This window comes from Desmodus rotundus, chromosome 8 (assembly GCF_022682495.2).
Source record: "Desmodus rotundus isolate HL8 chromosome 8, HLdesRot8A.1, whole genome shotgun sequence".
NCBI lineage: Eukaryota > Metazoa > Chordata > Mammalia > Chiroptera > Phyllostomidae > Desmodus > Desmodus rotundus.
The window spans coordinates 58,840,639-58,861,108 of record NC_071394.1 but is presented as its reverse complement, the minus strand read 5'-3'; the positions used below and the strand labels follow the sequence as shown (position 1 = coordinate 58,861,108).

Here is a 20,470-nt window from a genome sequence, read left to right as displayed (position 1 = left end):
CTGCCTACTTATACCGCAAAGGCTAAAAACTTAATTTTTGTACATTACTATTTTAAAAGTTAGGGACTATCAGTAGGTTCCTAGTTATGATTAAAGCACAGTGAAAGAACAGCATGTTTGTATATATCTGTGTGTGTACATGTGTGTGTTGGAGGCAGGTAGGGAAGAGACAGAGAGCACGTGAGCTGGATATCTACCTATTTGCCCACACAGAAATGTATCACATGCTTCCTTACTTCTCTGCTTTTTTAGAAATTGGGAATTGCAAAAGACAGGCATAATAACACCTTAGCTATGTGGTTTAACTAAATATTCTTGCCCTGATCAAATATTTCTTCCTTTTCCGAGTAAGGCAAGAAAGAAATAGGAGAGATGACTGAGCTTCTTCAAGAGGTAGATTTTTCATTTCTGTTTACAAGTGAGAAAGCCAATAGTTTTATAATTTCCCTTAGCTACTACACCCAAATCTCTGCATTGGTTTTTATTCTTAGGTTCTGTTATGGTTTGAATGCTTGCCATCCCCTATCCCCAAATTCTTATGTTGAAATTTGATCCCCAGTGTATTTGGAGGTGGGGACTTTGAGCGGTAATTAGGTCATGTGGATGAAACTCTCATGAATGGAGTTGGTGCTCTTAGAAGAAGAAACCAAAGAGCTAACTGGATCTGTTTTTCCATGTGAGGACACAGAGAAAAGTCAGCCTTCTGCAGCCTAGAAGAGGAATGAATAATCAGGAACGTACCATGCTGGCACTGTGTTGGTGGGCTTCAGACTCCAGAACTGTGAGTAGTAGTTTCTGTTGTTTGTGAACAGCCCAGGCTGTGATACTTTGCCATAGCAGCTCAAACTATTTCCTAAAGAATTTCCTCATATTAAGGTTTTAAAAAAAATTTTTTATGTGTGGAAATAGAATAGATTGACAAAAATAGAAATTTTTGGAGGTTTTATTCAACAAATATTTTTTACATGACTACAATGTGTCAGATACAGTTTTAGGCCTGGGACAATGTTGAGCAATAATTCTTTGTGGATTTTTGTGTTTCTGCATATTTTGTAAGCAGAGGTACTGATAGATTTTGTTTCAGATTATCTTTTCATGAATGTTTATATAGCTAATAGCCTGGGAAAATACATAGATAGCATCTCCCTCCAGACAAAGGGAAAGTTTGTTGTATAACAAAAGTAATGATTCCCTCCAGGGAAAAGGGTAGGTTTGCTTACAGCTCATTATAAAGATTTAAATTCTTAATCTTGAGGTTTCTCATCTTGGGGTTTTTGAGTGTGAGCTGCAACTAACCCTGTGCACAGCATCTACCTGAGCCACATTGCGTTGTACCTGTGACATTTGAGTGGCAGGGATGATTGATATGAACATGAGCTTAGGATTTTTTCTATGCAGTGAGTAATAGAGTTCAGTGTCTTTGAACTAGGAATCTTGTGTCTTCTGTCAACTTCCATGAATTTGTGGCAGGCTACCTTGTTCTACACCAGATAGGGTAAAATCTCAGATCTTCCATGATTCTTTTCAGATGGAAGAGTAAATAAGATGGCTCCTCTTCCAGTAGCTATAGCAAAAGCCATAGGCAAGACCAACAATGGAGAGGAATGTAATTTTTTGGAGAAAAAAAGAAGTTGAGAGAGGATTTTTTTTTAATCCTCACCCAGGGATATGTTTTACTGATTTTTGAGACAGAGGACAAGGACAGAAGAGAGAGAGAAAGAAAAAGAGAGAAAAACATTGATTGGTTTTCTCCCATATGCACCTTGACCAGGGATCTAACCAGCAATTTTTTTGGTGCATGGCATGATGCTCCAACCAACTGAGCCACCCAGCCAGGGCAAAAAGAACTTGTTTTGAATGGAGGTTTGTTGGAGAAAAGTGGGAATTCAGAGAGATGATTGTCATTGGCTGAGTGGCTGGGGTGTTGATTTCTTGTAGGAGATGCTAGAGATATCTTTTTATTTTGGGGCCTGAGATTGGTAATTCTTTTCTGTTGATGATTATTCTGTTGGAGTCTGTAATTGACAATTCTGAAAACTGGTCCTTCAATCAATATGATCCCAGGATTTCACTTCCCCAAAGTAGGAGCTTGGGAGCTAAGGGAGCTACTACCTGTTGACCCCATTGAGGGGGGCTTGTGCCTCCTCTTACAGCAGGGCATAATCTTCATATTTTTAATTTAATATACCATCTGAGAGTCCCCCAACACACAGCCTGACCACATGCTGGATGGATTTTGATGTGTTTTAATTCCCCACTAGCCTGCAAAATTATCCACACAAAACAATCACATGCTCAAGATGTGATCCAGAGGACACATTATTCTTGTCACTAGAAAGCCTGCCTTTAACAGCCTTTGCTGGTTCACTCTAGTCCCAAAATGCAACCCTTGTGTGGCCCTGCCTAGAGTGTGGTGTCCTCCTCTAGTGGGCTGTGTGTTTGTCTGACCAGTAACTACTGTCAGTCTCATCTGTCCAGTGTTGAGTGTCATGTGCTAACCACTTCGTACTGTTGATGGAGAGGATTCATCCTTCACCACTCACAACAATCACCATCTATGAATGTTTTATCTACTACAAGCTTCCTCCTCCCACCCTACAGTGTGCTCTTAAGACTACAATCAGGGTGTTAAAACAATATATTGAATGTCCTCTGCTATCATCCATCCGGTGGCTTCCTATCTCATGTAGAGTAACAAAGCCCAAGTCCAAACAAAGCTTACAAAGCCCTAATATTTTAGCCATGCTATTGTTCTTTGACCCCACACCTGTTATTCTTGTTCTCATTGAACCTGATCCAGACACACTTGCCCCCCACTGGTCCTTCCTGGTACGCTCCCGCAGAGAGGCATACAGAAGGTGGGCTGGAGGCAGCAGTCCACTGGCTCAGTAGAAACCATAGCAATAGTTTAGAACTTAGATCAATAGTTAATATTCTCTGGGAGGAATATTTTATCATTGATATTGTTTACACTTGTCAATGCAGGGTGAGAATATAATTATAATCAGTTTTATTGTTGTTTTGGCATTGTCTATAGACAATGCAAGCCTTGGTGCCTACATCCGTGGTGAGCGATTCCCACTGACCACTGCCTCCCCTGCTGCCATTACATCTTAGGGAGCATGTACCATCTGTTCCCTTTATCGAAAAGGCGCTTTCCTCTGGGTCTCAGGTGGCTTTTATCCTCACTTCTTTCAGGAATTTACTCAGATATCACTTTCTCTTTAAGGCTTCTATAACTATATTATTTTAAAATTGTGATCTTCTATTCTCTATGTGAATGAATAGAAAGGATTTCAACATGAAAATAAAATATTTTATAAATATTTATGTTTTCTCTCAAAATTAAATTTAATTTTATACTACATGCATTTTTATATCCACTTTTGAGAAATCATGAAAGACAATATTTTTCTTAAAACATTTGTGTTAAATGCAAATGACTATCAGTTTAATTGCATACATCATTACATACAAGTTCCTTCAGGCCTTTAACTTTGGAAGTAAAGCCGAAATGAGGTTATCTGAGGAATAAACTGTGCTTTGTCTCTATTCAAAGATTTTCGATGTCGCTACCTATATGGAAATATCCATAATAATAATCCATAATGATAATAATAATTATAATGCTAATAACTTATTTGGTTACCACAGACTTTTATCTACTTTTGTAAACATTTTATATAGTTTGTTATAATAATCTCATGCAGTTGGCATTATTATGTCTGCCTTATAGATGTAAAAAGTGAGACCAGAGTAGATAAGTCATTTGACCAAGGTCACCCAGCTGGTGACTGGCCATCAAGGTTTTTGTTTAGGTTACTGCCATTGGAAGCCTTACACTTAATTAGAGCACTATGCATTCCCTCTGTGGAAGTGACATGCCATGGGACCAAATGGTGTGTGGCAAGTAATTATAGTGTAATATTATGGAATAAATGAAAACACATCTATATTCAGTTAAGATAAGAAAAGATGCAAAATCTTTTGTTTGTAGATTTGGTATGAGCAGTGCAGGGGTCCATAAACCACAGTCTATTTATTGATGACATGACCTACAAACGTTAGTCATTTGACAGGTAGAAATACAGCTCATGATCCAATGTTAATGTAATAAATCTAAATGCTATTAAATGTTACTTTGGTAACTGCAAACCAAAGGTGCAGTCATTTGCATGAAATGTATAAATAAGGCTTTTGACTTACATGTCGCAGGCATAAATTCAGTTTACATTTTCTAAAAGGCAGAACTTGGCTATGAACAGTAAAGATGACTTGTATGACCATGTTAATCTTTCCACCTCGTATTTCAATTTTTATGGAAACTTTATTACTAAATAATATATCTCCGTGCTCTCCTTTTGGAGCTTTGCTGCCCATTACCTGCCTAAACTACGTTCTGTCATTACTTGTAGCAGTTTTATGCCTCATATACTGCACAGTCCATGATGGCTGTCTTCCTAATAAATTCTTCATCGCTTTCAATTTAATCATTTGCATTGCAGCTCGATTAATATCCTTTCATTCAAAGAACCAGGTAAGCATCATCCTGCTGAGTAAAAGGCTTTAAGAAAAGTAGGCCACAGGAGACTGCTTCTGGGCTTTAGTCCATGTCACAAAATAATACAGTTACTAACATAATACTGCTGGCTGTTGAGTAACAGATTAATTAGGAACATCCTTACATGGAGGAGTAAATAGAGTATTCATGACATGATTTTCACTACAACAATAAAACACAAAAGCTCAATACTCAATCAAGTTTAAAACGAACTTTGTTCCCTTGATATGTGCAGGTTTCTGACACTCAGAAACATTCACTGTAGAGTAGTCCCAAAGACTGTCTCGTCCCACTCATGCCAGAACCTCCCATATCAAATGATCCCACCTCCCCGTGCTCTATCTATATTACCTATTAAGGTAATGCTCTCAAGAGTTTTGCCTTATATCCCAGATGCCCTGCTTTACCATGGTTTTTGTCTGGGGTAGAATCTACTAGATTGTGTTTCAGCTCACATTCAACACTGCCTTTTCCTTTTCTTTCAGAGAGTATCTCTGTTGTTTGAAGACGATGCCAAAGCTACCATAATCTAGGAGGTGAATACTCTGAAATTATGACTGTCATATGTGGGAAGGTGAAGTATCTTCAGGTATAAATTGGAAAATACTTAGAGGGAAAAAAACCTCTTAGGAAATGAAAACAGGAGTGGCAAACTATATGTAATAATGTTTGGGGATGAGCTTAAATGGACCAAATGATGAAGGAAATTTTTCATTAAAAAAGTTGATGCATTTTATAGACACATACTGAATTTTAATATCTAAATGGTGACTAGGTAAGAAAAATTTCATTTAAATTTTGTAAGGCTTAACTAAGATTTAAATAAGAATTTTAAATTTTAAATATTACGCAAATAAGATTTACATAAGAATTTTAGTGAATTAGAATATTATGTAATTTTAATATGTGAATGTGACAGAGCAGTAATTTTGGTAAGCAGATTGTGATATAATTCTTCACTGGAATACTATACAGCAATGAGAATGAACAAACTATCTCTACACAAAATTATGAAGACCACAAATGTAATGCTGACCAAAAGAAGCCAGACCTAAAAAGAGATATGTCATATCACTCCAGGCAAAACTGATTGACTCCCCCAACTCCAGGTCCTGGGAACACTTACTTGATTTTAAGCCCTATAGTTTTGTCTTTTGTAAACTATCATAAAACAGAATTACATAGTATGTAGATTTTTTTGTATCTGGCTTCTTTTACCATAGTGGACAGTAGTTGAGCTCTATTTATTGGTGTTTTCTCATTGCCGAGAATCTCCTTATATGAATGTATCATAGCTTTTTTTATAACTTACCTGTTGATAGATGTCTGTCTGGCTTCTTTCTAGCTTTTGGCTATTATGGATAAATCTGCTATAAACATTTATGTAGGAGTTTTTGTGTGGGCCAGTATTTTCAGTTCTATTGTATCAATACCCAGGACTGTGTGTCTAACTTTAGAAGAAATGGTCAAACTATGTGGCAAAGTGCTGTAACATTTTGCATTCCCACCAGCTATGTATATCAGTTCCAGCTGCACTGCACCTTTGTAAGCTCTTCACAGCATTTGTTTTTTGTTTGATTTTATGCCATTCCAGGAGCTATGTAGTAGTATCTCACTGTGGTTTCAATTTACATTTTCTTTCTTTCTTTTTTAATCGAGCATTTATTTATTTATTTTAATTGAATTTATTGGGATGACATTGGTTAGTAAAATAATGTAGGCTTCAGACATATAATTCTATAATACATCATCTGTATATTGTATTGTATTATAGTGAATTGTGGGGCCACCCCAAGTCTCCTTTCATCATGATTTATTTCCCCTTTACCCTCTTCTACATCTTCCCACCCCCCTTTCCCTCTGGTAATCAACATACTGTTGTCTGTGTCTATAGGTTTATCTTTCTTTTTTTCTTTTTTGCTTAATCCCTTGTCTTTTACACCCAGACCCACAACCCCCTCCCCTCTGACAGCTATCAGTTTGTTCTCTGTATCTGTGAGTCTGTTTCTATTTTGTTTGTCAGTTTATTTATTCATTATATTCCACATATAAGTGAAATCATATTTCTTAGTGAATATCATCATCATAAACATCTTTTCATACTTTTCTTCTTTTGTAAAATATTTATTGAAATATTTTCCCACTTTAACAATTATGTTGTTTATTTATGTATTAGTGAGTGGTAAATTTATAGTCTGTGGCTTGTCTTTTCCCCCCTTTTTAAAGATTTTATTTGTTTATTTTTAGAGAGAAGGGAAGGAAGAGGAAAGGGAGAGAAACAGCCATGTGCGGGAGAAACTTTGATCAGCTATCTCTTGCACATGCCCCCATCGGGGACCAGATCTGTAACCCAGGCATGTGCCTGGACTAGGAATCTAACAGGTGACCTTGCTCTTTGTGGTTTATCTTTTCACTTTGTATATAGTGGTCTTTCAAAACTTTTACATTTTAAGTCCAATGTACCACTCTATATATGTTATTTATGATTAAGTCTATAATCTGTTTCAAGTTAACTCTTATATGGTGAAAGGTAAGGGGTGACAGTTTGCATATGGGTGTCCAATTGTTCCAACATGATTTACTGAAAAGACTATCCTTGTTCTATTCCATTATCTTAATACCTTTGTCAAAATCAATTTATTATACATGTATGGGTCTACTTAGAAAATTTATTATGTTTCATTGGTTAATATATAAAAATATATATCGATCAATATTGATCAATACATATTAATCTTTATATAATATATTAATTAATACATATTAATATCTACATATTATATATACATAATCTTCCTTACTGCATTTTCTTGATTATTGTAATTGCATGATTTGAGATCAGTTATGGTATGTACTCCAACTCTGTTCTCTCTCTTCTTTTAAAGATTTTATTTATGTTTAGAGAGAGGGGAAGGGAGAAAGAGAGGGAGCAAAACATCGCCTGCAACCCAGGCTCGTGCCCTAACAGGGAATTAAACTGGTGATCTTTTGGTTTGCAGGCCAGCCTTCAATCCACTGAGCCACCAGACAGGACAGACTGTGCTCTGTTTAAAAATTATTTTGCTTATTGTAAATCTTTTCACTTAAAAATGTATTTTAATATCATCTTACCAATTTCTACCAAAAAAATGTTATTTGGGGCTTTAATTGACATTCCTTTGAATTCATCATCCATACTCTTGAGAAGTATTAATATGTAAACAATGAACTCAGTATATCTCTCTAGGTCTTCTTTAGTTACTATCATCAATGTTTTGTAGTTTTTGCATAAAATTTGTACATGTATCATTAGATTTATCCCCATTTTAAGTATTTGTTGGTACTATACATAGTATTTTTAATTGAAATGACAAATTTTTCATAGCTAGGGTACAGATATACAGTTGATCTTTTGTGTATGTTGACTTTGTATCCTGTTATTTCTAAACCACTTAGTAATTCTAGTAGATGTCTTTATAGATTTTTTGGCATTTTTTATGTAGATGATAATATCATATTTGAAGAAAGGCAGTTCTGTTTCTTTCTTTCCAATTCCTATGCCTATTATTTTTATCTTTTTCTTGTTTATTGCACTGTCTAGTACCTGTACAGTAAAATGGTGAACAGGTGTGATAAAATGGACATCATTTGCCTTTTTCCTGATATTAAGGGAAAGACATTTTCTTGTTTACCTATAAATAAATAGTAATAATTACAGCTGCTTTAATGCTACAACTTTAGAGTAGAGTTGTTGCAACAGGGACCCTACACGCCTAAAATATTTACCATGTGGCACATTGCAGAACAAGCGTGCTGACTTAAGTTGTTGAACTCATAGGCACGGAGCTATTCACAGTAATTACTTTTTGATACCTCAGTGGGATCAGTCTTGAGTCCCCACTTTCCTGATAGTGGTAATCAGCATCTTATTTACATCTCTCTTTGTCAGTCTCTCTAGGGGTTTATCAATTAAAATTTATTTTAAAAGTCAACATTTTATTTTATGGATTTTCAATTTTATTGATTTGTACTCTTGTTATTATTTCATTTTTCAGCTTGCTTTGGGTTTAATTTGCCTCTCTTTATCTTCAAATATTTGAGAATATTTCAGTTATCTTTGTTATTGAGTTCTTATTAAATTATTTTATAATCAGAAAATCTGATTGCTTTGAGTTCGATTGTTATAAAGTTGTTTTCTGGCTGAGAATATGTCAATGTAAGAAACATCCAAACCTATAAGAATTTTTATGAGTTTATTTGAGCCAAATTGATGATGATTGCTGGGAAGCAAAACCTCAACAGGTTGAAAAAATGCTCTGGAAAATGGCATTTTTTTAACCTTATTTTATACATTACAATCAAAGGAGGAAGAATAAAGGGGTTACATGAAATACACTGGTGACAGATTATGAAGGTGGGAGAAAGCAAAGCAGGGAAAACCTTGAGACTGATTAAAAAAGGTAAAATGATAGACACATACTTTTTTTTACATAAGTGGATACAGGATACTTAACAGCCAACAATTAACATGATAACAATAACAGTAAAGGGATTTGTAGTCTCTACTCTGGTGTTGTTTTTGTACCCCAGGGCTTTGGAAAAAAGGGAAGTCACCTGACATTCCAATGGTATGTTATGATAGATGGAAAAAGAAAATAGCTGGATTAAGGTAAAGATTGACTTTTTTGTCAAGGAAGATTCTAGTTTAGGGCAATGACTGTCCCTCATGACCTACTCTTAGTTAATAAGTTTTAATTCCAAACAATCCTTTGAGTTTGTAACGTTGTCATACAGGCCTCCCTGAACTTGTCAGGTTTCACATGTGGCCCCTTTTTGTCCACAGGTATAGTCTATCTTGGCCAATGTTCCATGTGTGTTATGTGTATTATGTTTTTCTTGGGTTGTTGCCTTATAAATGTCAGTTGGTTCAGTTTGATCAATTGCGGTGTTCACATCTTTTAACCCTTGCTGATTTTGTGTACTTTGTATATCAATTACTAAGAATAGTGAGTTTTCCAACTAATATTGTGGATTTGCCTTTTAGAGCTGTCAGTTTTTGTTTTATACATTTAAGAGCTCTTTTGATAGACACATACTCAGTATAGTTATGTGTTTTTGATAGATTATCCCCTTTGTTGTCCTGTGATGTCATCTTTATATTGGGCAACATCCATGGTTTTAAAGTATATTTTCTGTCATATAAATATAGCCAGAGAGCAACTCTAGCTATATATTTTTTGGTATATCTTTTAGTATACCTTATTAATGCATGTGGAAAGCTGTTATTCCAGGAACTGGAATGCATGACCCTTGACAAGCAATTCAACTTTTGTGCCCAGAGGGTCTGCAAGCAATTGAGATGGTGTCTGATCTGAGCCATTGTGTTCCAGGAAGGGAGTGTCAGTGACTCTGACAAGGCATTGTTGATTAGCATATTACTGGATCTCAGTTCTTCATACTAACACAGTAAAGAATTACAGATCAGCAAGACAAAAGTGGATGAGTGAGAAATAAGAGTTTTATTAGCATATCAAGGGAAAGAAAGGGTCTGCTGAGAGTGGTGAGAAAGGTACGAGTCTGCTGCCTTAAGTACAAGTGTGATTGTATTAGCATAGGGTCGGGTTCTATATTAATTGACAGACACTTTGGTCATATAACTTTATTCTCTTCTTGCATGCCCTTATCCATAATTCTCCTTGACTGTCCACATGGGTGTATAGGTGAGGAGTAAAAGTGCAATGAAATTTTGCTATTTCACAACAAGAGCGGTTAACTGAAACTATTTCAGCTATTTGCCTTGGGTCAACAAGGACAGCAGTCCACCCTTCCTCCTGCTGATCATTTTTAACTGCTGCCTAACATTCCCCCCTCAAGCAATAACAACCCAAATCTTTGTGGACTACTGGGGTGATGACAGGTCTGGCTTCTTCCTGCTGGAGAGGGGAGTCGGTCATAATCTTGGGTTCCCGTGCTTGCTAACTGTTAGTGGGAAGAGATGAAGGGAGGTGTCCATCCAACGGTTCATGATAGATGGTCAAAGACTGTAGTCCCAGAGGCTGGTATTCTTCTGTAACAATCATTTGTAATTTTATGGCTTTTATTCTGGAAGAAATGAATTTATTTAATAGATTATCATTGGTCCAAATATTAGTATATTAGGATGATCAGTAGGGGAGCCAAAAAAGGGAGGAAAAGAGATATGAGCCATGATCCTGAAACCCAAATGAAGTTGACGTTTTAGTTTTGGATGTGATTCAGGGATATCTTGAATGTTCTGTAGTACTTGTCCTGTTGTAATTTGTGGACACAGAAATAATACTGCTCTTTGAGAGGTAGACACATGCCTCTTTCTGAGGCACTGATGAGATCTAATGCACTTCAACTCTGGAGGGCAACCCCTGCTAGAGAATTTGATCCTGGAGGAATGCTAAGGTCTCCCCTGTTTTAGCTAGTGCTCAGTAATGTCCTGTGATAGATGGTGGATGCATAAGGAGGATCTCCCTACTACCTTTCCTATAGCCAAGAGAGTGCCTATAAGTGATATTAGGGGAGTGAGGACATCAGTACTCTTAGGTGTCTTTTTGCCATTAGTGGGAATGGGACAGTGGCATTTTCCTAGGCAATGGAAACATAAGGAAGGATGTAACCAAGGGAGAAAATTTCCCTTCACTGTGAAATTGGGGGAGTCCAATATACCTTAGACCCACAAATCCAGTGTACCCCTGATGGTAGTTCTGCTGCCAGGGTATTGTCAACAAGTTTAATTGGCTGGGTTTCAGAAGTATATCTGCCTAACTAGTTGTTGGATTTTTGAAGATTTAGTGCCCCACTACTGGACCCCTTGGGCCACTAAAGAGGCTGCTACTAGAAGATCAATGGTAGGGTTGTGGAACTGGGTACTGTTTATGAATTCAGTAAAGATAGAATCCCCTTTTGAACCAAATTGTCTAACTACTAGGGAATTGCAAAAGAGAGTGGTAGAGGGTCTGTTTCTCATGGAAGAAAGTGGTTGACTTGAAAGGAGGGTATGCTATGACAATAAGCCTTTTTTTTTTTGGTGACTAAGGGCAGATTAGGAATGATGGCTTCAGAAAGCAGATATGTAAGAAGTTTGTCTGATCTCCTGGATTGGGAATTCCTCCAGAGATGTATGGTATTGCAGTTAGAGAAATTCCATGAATAGTATTAGTACAAGAAGGATCTGGGATTGGGAAACTGTAGACACTGACTGTCAGAAAGCCCTCCTACAGGTGTGCTCCCTGAGGCATTACTAATTATGTAACAGTGATAGCTGACCTGGAAATGGTTGATTATGTGAGAAAATAGGGCCCCTGGAGGGAAGCACTAACAGCTGGTAGAGAAAGTCTTGGGTAATTGTTTAATGAGATTTTGGGTTGTGAAAACACCCCTGAATTGGAGTATAGAGTTCTCTGATCAAGAATGGTAGAAATATTTCCCCATTGATCCAGGGCTACATGTTAACCATAACCCCTGCTGTGGTTGGAAAGGCAGAGCCTGCAAGAAGTATTTGGCCTTAGGAGTTGGACTATGTGGTTTGACAGATCATAGTCTCAGGTTGGGAATGGGTAGGGGTAAATAAGAAAAAAGAGAAAAGAGAGAAGGCTACTTACTGAGCTAAGGAGGATGCTTTCAAAGGAGGATTTTGAGATCTTCTAGCAGCTCACAGGAATATGTGGAATGATTTTGTCATTCTGCTAGCTTGGCTGGCTCTTTCCATGGCTTAACTTAGGAATGGTTAGGAGCTTGATGGCTGTTGGAAAGGACATAAGAACAGGGAGAGACCATTTTCATGAGGGCTGTAGTTGGGAATTGGGGGAGCCATCTTTCCAAACCTTTATTAAAGCCTGTGCTCCTGGAGGGTACAATGGGGTAGCTGAGTCCAGGCTAGGCTTTTGCCACAGGCCAAATTCCTTAAGGGTGGTTTGAAACTGAGCTACCGTTTGCACATAGGCTTCTAAGAAGGAAGTCTCCATGTCTAGTAGGAGTTCTGAATGTAGGAAGAGTAAGCCATATAAGTCCTCAAAGGGACTGAACATCAGCTGAGGCATGGGGGCTACTCTAGTCTGGAGTAAGGCAATTGGTAGAGCCTCCTTCCAATTGAGAGAAGTTTCCTGAGTAATCTTTCTTTACAAATTCAAATCTTCTGCAAACTTCTACAACCTTCACAAACCTTTCTGCAACTTTCACAAGCTTTTCTATCTATTCAGAAATAACCATCTTTAAAATAACTCACTGTTAATCTCTGTCCTTCAAAATTGCATCTCCATGCCTTATGCCTTCTATTAATAAAACCATACAATATCTTTCCAACTTAATTTGAAATTTTAACTGTTAGAAAACCTCAGTTTCTAAAGATGACCAAAAAGTAGCAACCTGCATTCCCCAGATTGACTTTTATAAACACATTTCATGACCTTTAGAAATACAAGTTTCTCTTCTGGCAACACAATCTCATTTTCATAAAACCTCCAATAAAGAACAAGACATTTATCGACAGCTTCAAATCCACTCTACAGCCTCTTTGTAATAAAAAAACAAAAAACAGGTGAACTTGAGACTTATTCAGCACTTCATATTTCATGTTATTTCAATATATCTAGATATCAATAACTTTTTACCAAAATTGACTAGTTAGAAAGGAATAACTGATATGAATTATACTTAGTTTCTCAGATATAGCTAGGGATTTTCCTCTTTTGTTAAGAATTATGTCCCAAAATTTGTATTTTATTAAACTGATAAGAACAGATACTACACTTGATCTTAGCCAAAAGGCCGAGAAGCGATCCAAAATTTGTATTTTAATAGATGGCTTAGACAAGAGTTCTTGGAGAAAACCAAGTATTTGCATTTCACAAATGTAGAGAACGAAAAGCTAGCTTCTTCCAGAAGGACTTTGGTTTTATAAAGTCAATTACTTATAAGTGTTTTGAAATGAATAGAGGAGGTTTTGGAAAAACAAAAGGATTTGGTGAGCTTTGGTATTCTGGAGCCACACCTCTGTCCTTGCAAAGAATTCATTTGTAAAACAAAGTTATTGTTAATACTGGAATAGTTGGGTTACCACTCAAATATTTGTAAAGGGCTTGGCCAGGAACCCCATTATCTCATACTGCTGGATCGTTGGCATTCCCATGAAGGACTAAGGTATCTGGGAAATCTCTAGCCTGCACTATGAACATTTGAAGTGGGGACCTTGATGTTGGGCTGCCCATTATAATTAGTCTAATTCCTAATAATTGAAGGAGGTCTTTTCTGAGTAGAGGGGTAGGACACTCAAGAAAAGAATTAGTGAAGTAATACCCATCCTGGGACAACCCAAAGGAAGGATGTAGGTTTTGGTTGTCAGCTTTTAGGCTACCCCTAGAACAGTACAGGATTGTGAGAAGGGTCCAGAAAAGAAAGTAAGGACAGAGTAGGTGGCCCCAGTATCTGATAAGAAAGTCACTGTCCTATCTGCCACATCCATATGTGCCCTAGGCTCCAGTCCAGTAATGGTGACCTCTTGAGGCGGGATTGGCTGGATTTCACAACTTTAGTCCATCAGCAAGGCAGCTGTGGACTTGGGCCCAAGAGTTCTCTGACTCAAGGGACAGAGAACCACCCAGTGGCTTGGCTTTTTGCACTTGTAACATGGCACTTGGGGTGGCTTGTCACGATTTGGACATTCCTTGGCCCAGTGCCCTGCCTTCTGGCACATGACACTTAGTGTTCTTTGAGGTGGACCAGGAGGGGCTTATGGAGTGTGCTCCTGATTGTCCTGCAAAAGTAGCTAGAAATTGGGCATGGCTAGAAATTGGTCATGCTTAGTCTCCTTCATCTTCTCCTTCTCCTGAGTCATAGCCTCCTTCTGCTGGCCCCATTTGTAAAATACTGCATTGGTTGTAGTTAACATTTCATCCAAGAGAACTCCAGACTCCTGAATGAGCTTTTGTAAATTTCTCCTAGTGTCAGAGGCTGATAGAGTCAAAAACTTCAGTATTGCCTGGCCCTCATATGATTCTAAATCTAGATTGGTGTGCTTGATGAGTGACTCTCTTAGCCTTTCTGGAAATGTGGTGGGGTTTTCATCTGGACCTTGACTAACAGTAGAGACCTTGGAATAGTTCATGGTCTTCTGATAGTCGGCCCGAGGTCCTGCTTTAATGCAGAGTAGGAAATGATCCTTTTCCCACTTCTGGGGAGAGCCTTCATAGTCCCATTCAGGATCTGTTGGTGGGACTGCTGTTTCTCCTATAGGGTATTCACAATCTGATAAATGTAAGTTGTTAACAAATTTTATGACCTCCTTTATTACTTTATCCTTCTGCATATCTGATAGAGTCTACCCCAAGACAATCATAATATCCTTCTAATTTAGCTCATAAGCCAAGCTGAGGTGTCGAAAGAATCTATATATTTATCTGGGTTGTCAGAATAGTTTCCTGAGTCAGTTTTAATTTGCTCAACAAGAAAAAAGGGTTTGTGGATTAACTGGGGGCCAAACTCTCCCACAGTTTCTACTAGAGGTAAGAGCTTTATGGGTGAGGAATTGTTAGGAGTAGAGGAAGCAGGGGCTATTGGTTGGGCTACAGGCCCCAGATATGGGTGCAGTAAAGAAGAGGGTGGGAGGGTTTTTTTCCCTAGTTTCTACAGCTGGAGTAGGCTCTGCAGGGGCCTGGGAATTAAAGGAAAAGTCATCAGGTAAAATAGTAGTGGAAGTAAGCTTACATTTATGACATAAATCTTGACTCCTTAGATAAAAGAACTCCTGTACATATGATATTTCAGACCATTTACGAAGACATTTGCAAAAAAAAAAGGTCAAGATGAAAGAGCGTATTGTAATTTAAGGTCCCATTTAGTGGCCAAACTGAAACCAGAAAAGCTGGCATTCCTGCTGCCTATCACCTACCAGAACCAATAAGCAGAGACAGGGAATGCATCTTCATGGGCACTTTATTCAGATGGCCAGTGATCTGAGAAGACAGCAGGTTTGTACCCTAACAGACTGGCTTATGTATCCTCTCAAGCCAGCCTTTTTATAACACAGAACAAAGTGTGGTAAGGGGTTTTAAAATTCAGAGAAATTAGATTTAAAAAACCTGTAGCATTCTTGCCATGGGTGGTTAGCTGTCCCTGGGGGCGGGGCAGTCCTCTCTCTCTCCCTGGAACACAATGGCTCTGATGTCTCCAGCTGTGCCACAGACAGTGGTCTTTAGCTGTATCCTGGGCAGTGGTCATCTCACTCTGGAGTACAATGGCTCAGATACCATCTTGAATTGCTTGCAGTCCTCCTGAGGCACAAAGGGAATGCTTATGGCATCCTGGAGCCAGGGTGGGTCATGCTTTCAGTTCCTGGAACAACAGCTTTTATGTGCATTGGTTACTAAGCTTATTGGCTATTACTTAAACTAAAATTTTCCAACTTTCGAGTCCCCCATCAAAACCTCCCCATCTTCTAGCCAATATTTAGGCCAGACAGTGTCGCAGAAAAACATGTTGACTTTTCTTCAGGGTTTGGGGATCAAACTGAGGCCAACTGCAAAGGATACATACTGGAGGGGTGCCAGCAGGAATGGATTATTGGCTTCCCATTTGGAAGAGAGAGATACCATGACGTTATAGAGCCCAGCATCCTGGGGTCTAAACCTGGGGGTTTTAGTATCCAAAAATCTGGGGATCTTGGCCTCAGTGTCCTGAGACCCTGGGTAACAAAACAGACATTTCCATCATGGATAGAGTGGAGGCAGAGGCAAGCTGTTCTTCCCCTCCCCGAGAAATTGCTTACCATTCATAGGAAGAGTCTTGGGAGTTCCAGCACTCTTCTGGGAGCTGAAAAGCCTTGACCAGAGGTGAGAGCTAAAGAGGTTCAGCTAGTGAATGAGGAGAAAATTATACAGGGCTAAGGTGAAAATAGGAAGAGTGGAGACATGCAGAGCCTAAGTATGAGCATAGTGGAGATGAAAACTTTGGTCCCATTGAATTTGGCCTGCTTGCTGAAGGGATTTTATGAGCTAGATTCCTGCTAAAAGCTGTAAAGCTGGGACCAAGTGAGTCTTTAACCACATGTCCTAACAGATTATAGGCCTAAACTGAATTGACTAATCCAGTAACAATGACCCTCAAAATGGGGAAATACTATTCAGGACCAATGCTCTGGACTGACCCAGTCTTGGGGGTCCTCAGGCCTTAAACAAAGGATATGTCTGAGAAAAAGGGAGGTTCCTCTCTCAATAAAGAATCAGAGGGACAGGTTGTAAATTTGTCCCTTGTGCCTCTCAAAGGCACACAGAGAAGAGGTTTGTACCAACTTTTTTGCACTTTCAAGTTACTTTTGGAAATAGACATGATTAAAAAAGTGTGCAAGGGGCCCCTGAGGAAGTAAAATGCACAGCCTGAGGTGTGGCCATTGATTGGTAAGAGAGCAGATGCAATAGCTGCCCTGCCTGCAAGATAAGCAGAGAGGATAGAAGTATAAGTAGAGTGGCCAAAAGGCAGCAGGAGAAGCTAGATCTAAAAAAAAACAAAGATGAAGACTTATGAGCAAGGCTAATTGAACAAGAAAGCATGGTGATAAGAAAGGGGCATAGAAAGGCCATAGTTTTCTGCTGAAGGTTATATACTTGCCTCCTCTTCTCCAGAATTAAAACCTAAATAGGAAAAGCACCACAGGGGTGGGAGTGTGATTGCTTTTACAACGTTCCTTGTTGCATGGATGTTTGCTTGTGGTTAGCAGGGACCTACTGTCCCTTCCCTAGTCCATGATAAGCTTATCCTTTCATGGGAGTCTTCTACCAGTAAGCCTCCTAGTGGCTTTTAAACACTTGACCCATGCTTGCAGGGTGCAGCAATTTTTTGAGAGGAAGATAGCAGGATATTCTCAGCAAACCCCAAAATGGTAGGCCTGCCATCTGGCCATGAAGAAGGCCAGGAAACATAAAAGAGCATGAAAAGATCAAGGCTACATGGCAACATGGTGAAAGAAAAGTTGTGGAGGAGACTTACCCTACCCAGTGATCTGAGTTACAGTACCAAAAGATGTTACACGAGTTTGGTTATTCCTACTCACACAGTAAAGAACTTCAGATCAGCAAGACAAAAGTGGATGTGTAAGAAGAGTTTTACTAGTATGTCCTTAAGGGAGAGAATGGGTCTGCAGTGAGTGTTGAGAAAGGCATGAGTCTCCTGAGTCTGTTGCCTAATGTACATGCATGATTGTATTATCACAGGGGAAGGGTTCTATACTGAGTGACAGATACTTTGGTCATATACCTTTAGTCTCTTCTGTGCATGCCCTTTCCCATATTTCTCCTTGACTGCCCACATGGGGAGTTGGGAGGAGGAATAAAACCTCAATGGAAATTTTGCTATTTTACTACAAGGGTGGTTAACTGAAACTATTTCAACTATTTGGCCTGGGTCAACAAGGGTGGTTCTCCCCCTTCCTCCTTCCTCCTGTGGCTCATTTCTAATGGCTGCCTAACAAGCAGATAAAGAAATACCAGGAAATGAAAATGGCCATCATAAACAAATCAACAAACAACAAGTGTTGGAGAGGTTGTCGAGCAAAGGGAACCCTAGTACAGTGTTGGCGGGGATGCAGACTGTTTTCCACTATAGCCACTGTGGAAAACAGTATGGAATTTCCTCAAAAAACTAAAAATAGAACTGCCTTTTGACCTGGAAATTTCAATGCTGGGACTATGCCCTAAGAATTCTGAAACACCATTTCAAAAGAACTTATGCACACCTATGTTCATAGCAGTGCTATTTACAATAGCCAAGTATTAAAAACAGCCCAACTGCCTGTCAATAGATGAGTGGATTAAAAAACTGTGGTACATTTACACAATGGAATACTACACAGCAGAAAGAAAGAAGGAGCTCCTACCCTTCACCACAACATGGATGGATCTAGAAAGCATTATGCTAAGTGAAATAAGCCAGGAAGTAAAAGGCAAATACCATATGATCTCACCTTTAACTGGAACCTAATCAACAAAGCAAACAAGCAAGCAAAATACAAACAGAGACATGGAAATAAAGAACAATCTGACAGTAATGAGAAAGGAGGAGGGAGAGAGATAATAGGAGACAATAGGGGGGCCATCAAAGAACATGTGTGAAGGACACATGGACAAAGCCAAAGGGGGTGGGTTTGATGGTTAGAGGCAGGGATGGGGGGGGAGGTGAGGGAGGCATGATGCAGTGGAAACGGAGACAATTGAACAACAATAAAAAGAAAAAAAGAAATACCAGGGAAATCACTTCTGGACTGCAACTCTTATCTGATTAACCTCTTACCTACCCTTTCCTTCTCCCTATGAAAGGTCAGCTTGAGATGAAACATTAAGATGGATTTCAGGGTATAATCTGCCATCGTCTCATCACCAGCATCTGAATAAAACAACCATAAGGTCCAATCCTTGTCTTTATTTATTGGTTCTAGTAGTGACAGGTGACACAAATGACAACTTTTCCAGTTTTATACCTATTTTTTCTTTTACAGTTATTGTACTTACATCTTCATGTTTACATTGCATTTCTTGTAGTTTGCAAAGAGTTGGGTCTTGACATGGCAGTCTCTGGTTTTAAATTAGGATGCTTCAACCTTTACATTTTATACATTATCCCTATGTTTCTATTTGAGTTTATCATTTTATTATTTTCTGTATCTTCTATCTGTTTTTTGTTAATTTTTGCCTTCTCTCTTTCATATTTTGAATTAAGCATTTTTAAAATTATTTTATTTTATTTTTATTATTGTTGTTCAAGTACAGTTGTCTCCATTTCCCCCCCTCCAATCCCTCTGCCCCACCCATCTCCTCCTCCCACCCTCAATCCTACCCCCTTTGGATTTGTCCTTGTGTTCTTTATATATGTTCCTTGATAACCCTTCCCCTATTTTACCCATTATCTCTCTCCCCAGGGAGAGTATTATGCTAAGTGAAATTATTTTAATTTTATGTTCATTACTGGTTCATTGTCTAGTCCTTGTAATTTTTTAAATTTTATTATGCTTGAATTGTGCCCCTTGTTCAGCAATTGTATGTAATGTTTTATACAATCTGTCATTTAACCTGTAAAGATTTAATTAATTATACTTTTAGGGCCTAGAAATATAAGTTGGTTCCTTTTCAAATTTGCCTGATCTTTATTTGATAGTATTCATTTAACAAAGTTGCCTAATATGCCAGGTACTTCTTAGGCACTTGGGATATATTAATGAAAAACAAACAATAACAAAATCTTTGTCCATGTGAATCCTAATAGGATAAAACAGGGAGTAAACAACAGACATACAATAATAAGTAATTCCACTGGCATTAAGAAGTGTTACATGAATAAAATGCATGATGGAGCTTGAGCATCATATGGGATATTGACAGTGTTGAGGTTGGAAGTTAGTTACCATTCTAAGAAGGGTGGTTAAGGAAGGCATCACTGAAAGGGTGGTATTTGGGCAAGATTCTAAAGTTCTGAGGAGGTGATGTATGTAGTTATCTAGGAGAAGACAGTTCCAAGCACAAGTGTTAACCAATGTAAAGTTACTAAAGTGAGCTCAGAGAAAATAAGGAAGGCAGATCTTCTGCCTGGAGCAGTACATGAGGAGGAAGAGAAGGGAGGGGTGGGAATGATGCTGAGATTATGTTGGGATCATGTCAGGTTTGTGGGCCGTGTGAGGACTTGAGTTTTATTCTGAGAGAGATGGGAGCCATCCCAGGGCTCAAGCAGAAGAATCACCACATCTGACACATATTAAAATGATGGTTCAAGAGTCTGTGTTCAGAATCGATTATAGGAGGTCAAGGATGAAGCGTATCCTATTCTTTGTTTCTGTTGTTATTTGTATGTTTTACTTTCTATGCAGTTTAGACATAAATGTGTGTATGTGTATGTATATTATATTCTTCATCCAACAAAAGA

The 20,470-nt window shown here is 38.4% G+C and overlaps 1 long non-coding RNA gene and 1 pseudogene across 1 annotated transcript; one reads left to right on the top strand and one right to left on the bottom strand.

Moving 5' to 3' along the window:
- The first annotated feature begins 696 nt into the window (after window positions 1-696).
- LOC128781484 (uncharacterized) lies at window positions 697-6,910 on the top strand. The gene is made up of 3 exons (XR_008427460.1): window positions 697-781; window positions 5,047-5,097; window positions 6,809-6,910. It is a non-coding gene; the product is annotated as an uncharacterized lncRNA (long non-coding RNA).
- Window positions 6,911-13,242: 6,332 nt separating this feature from the next.
- Window positions 13,243-13,348, bottom strand: LOC112320880 (U2 spliceosomal RNA; annotated as a pseudogene).
- Window positions 13,349-20,470: the final 7,122 nt, after the last annotated feature.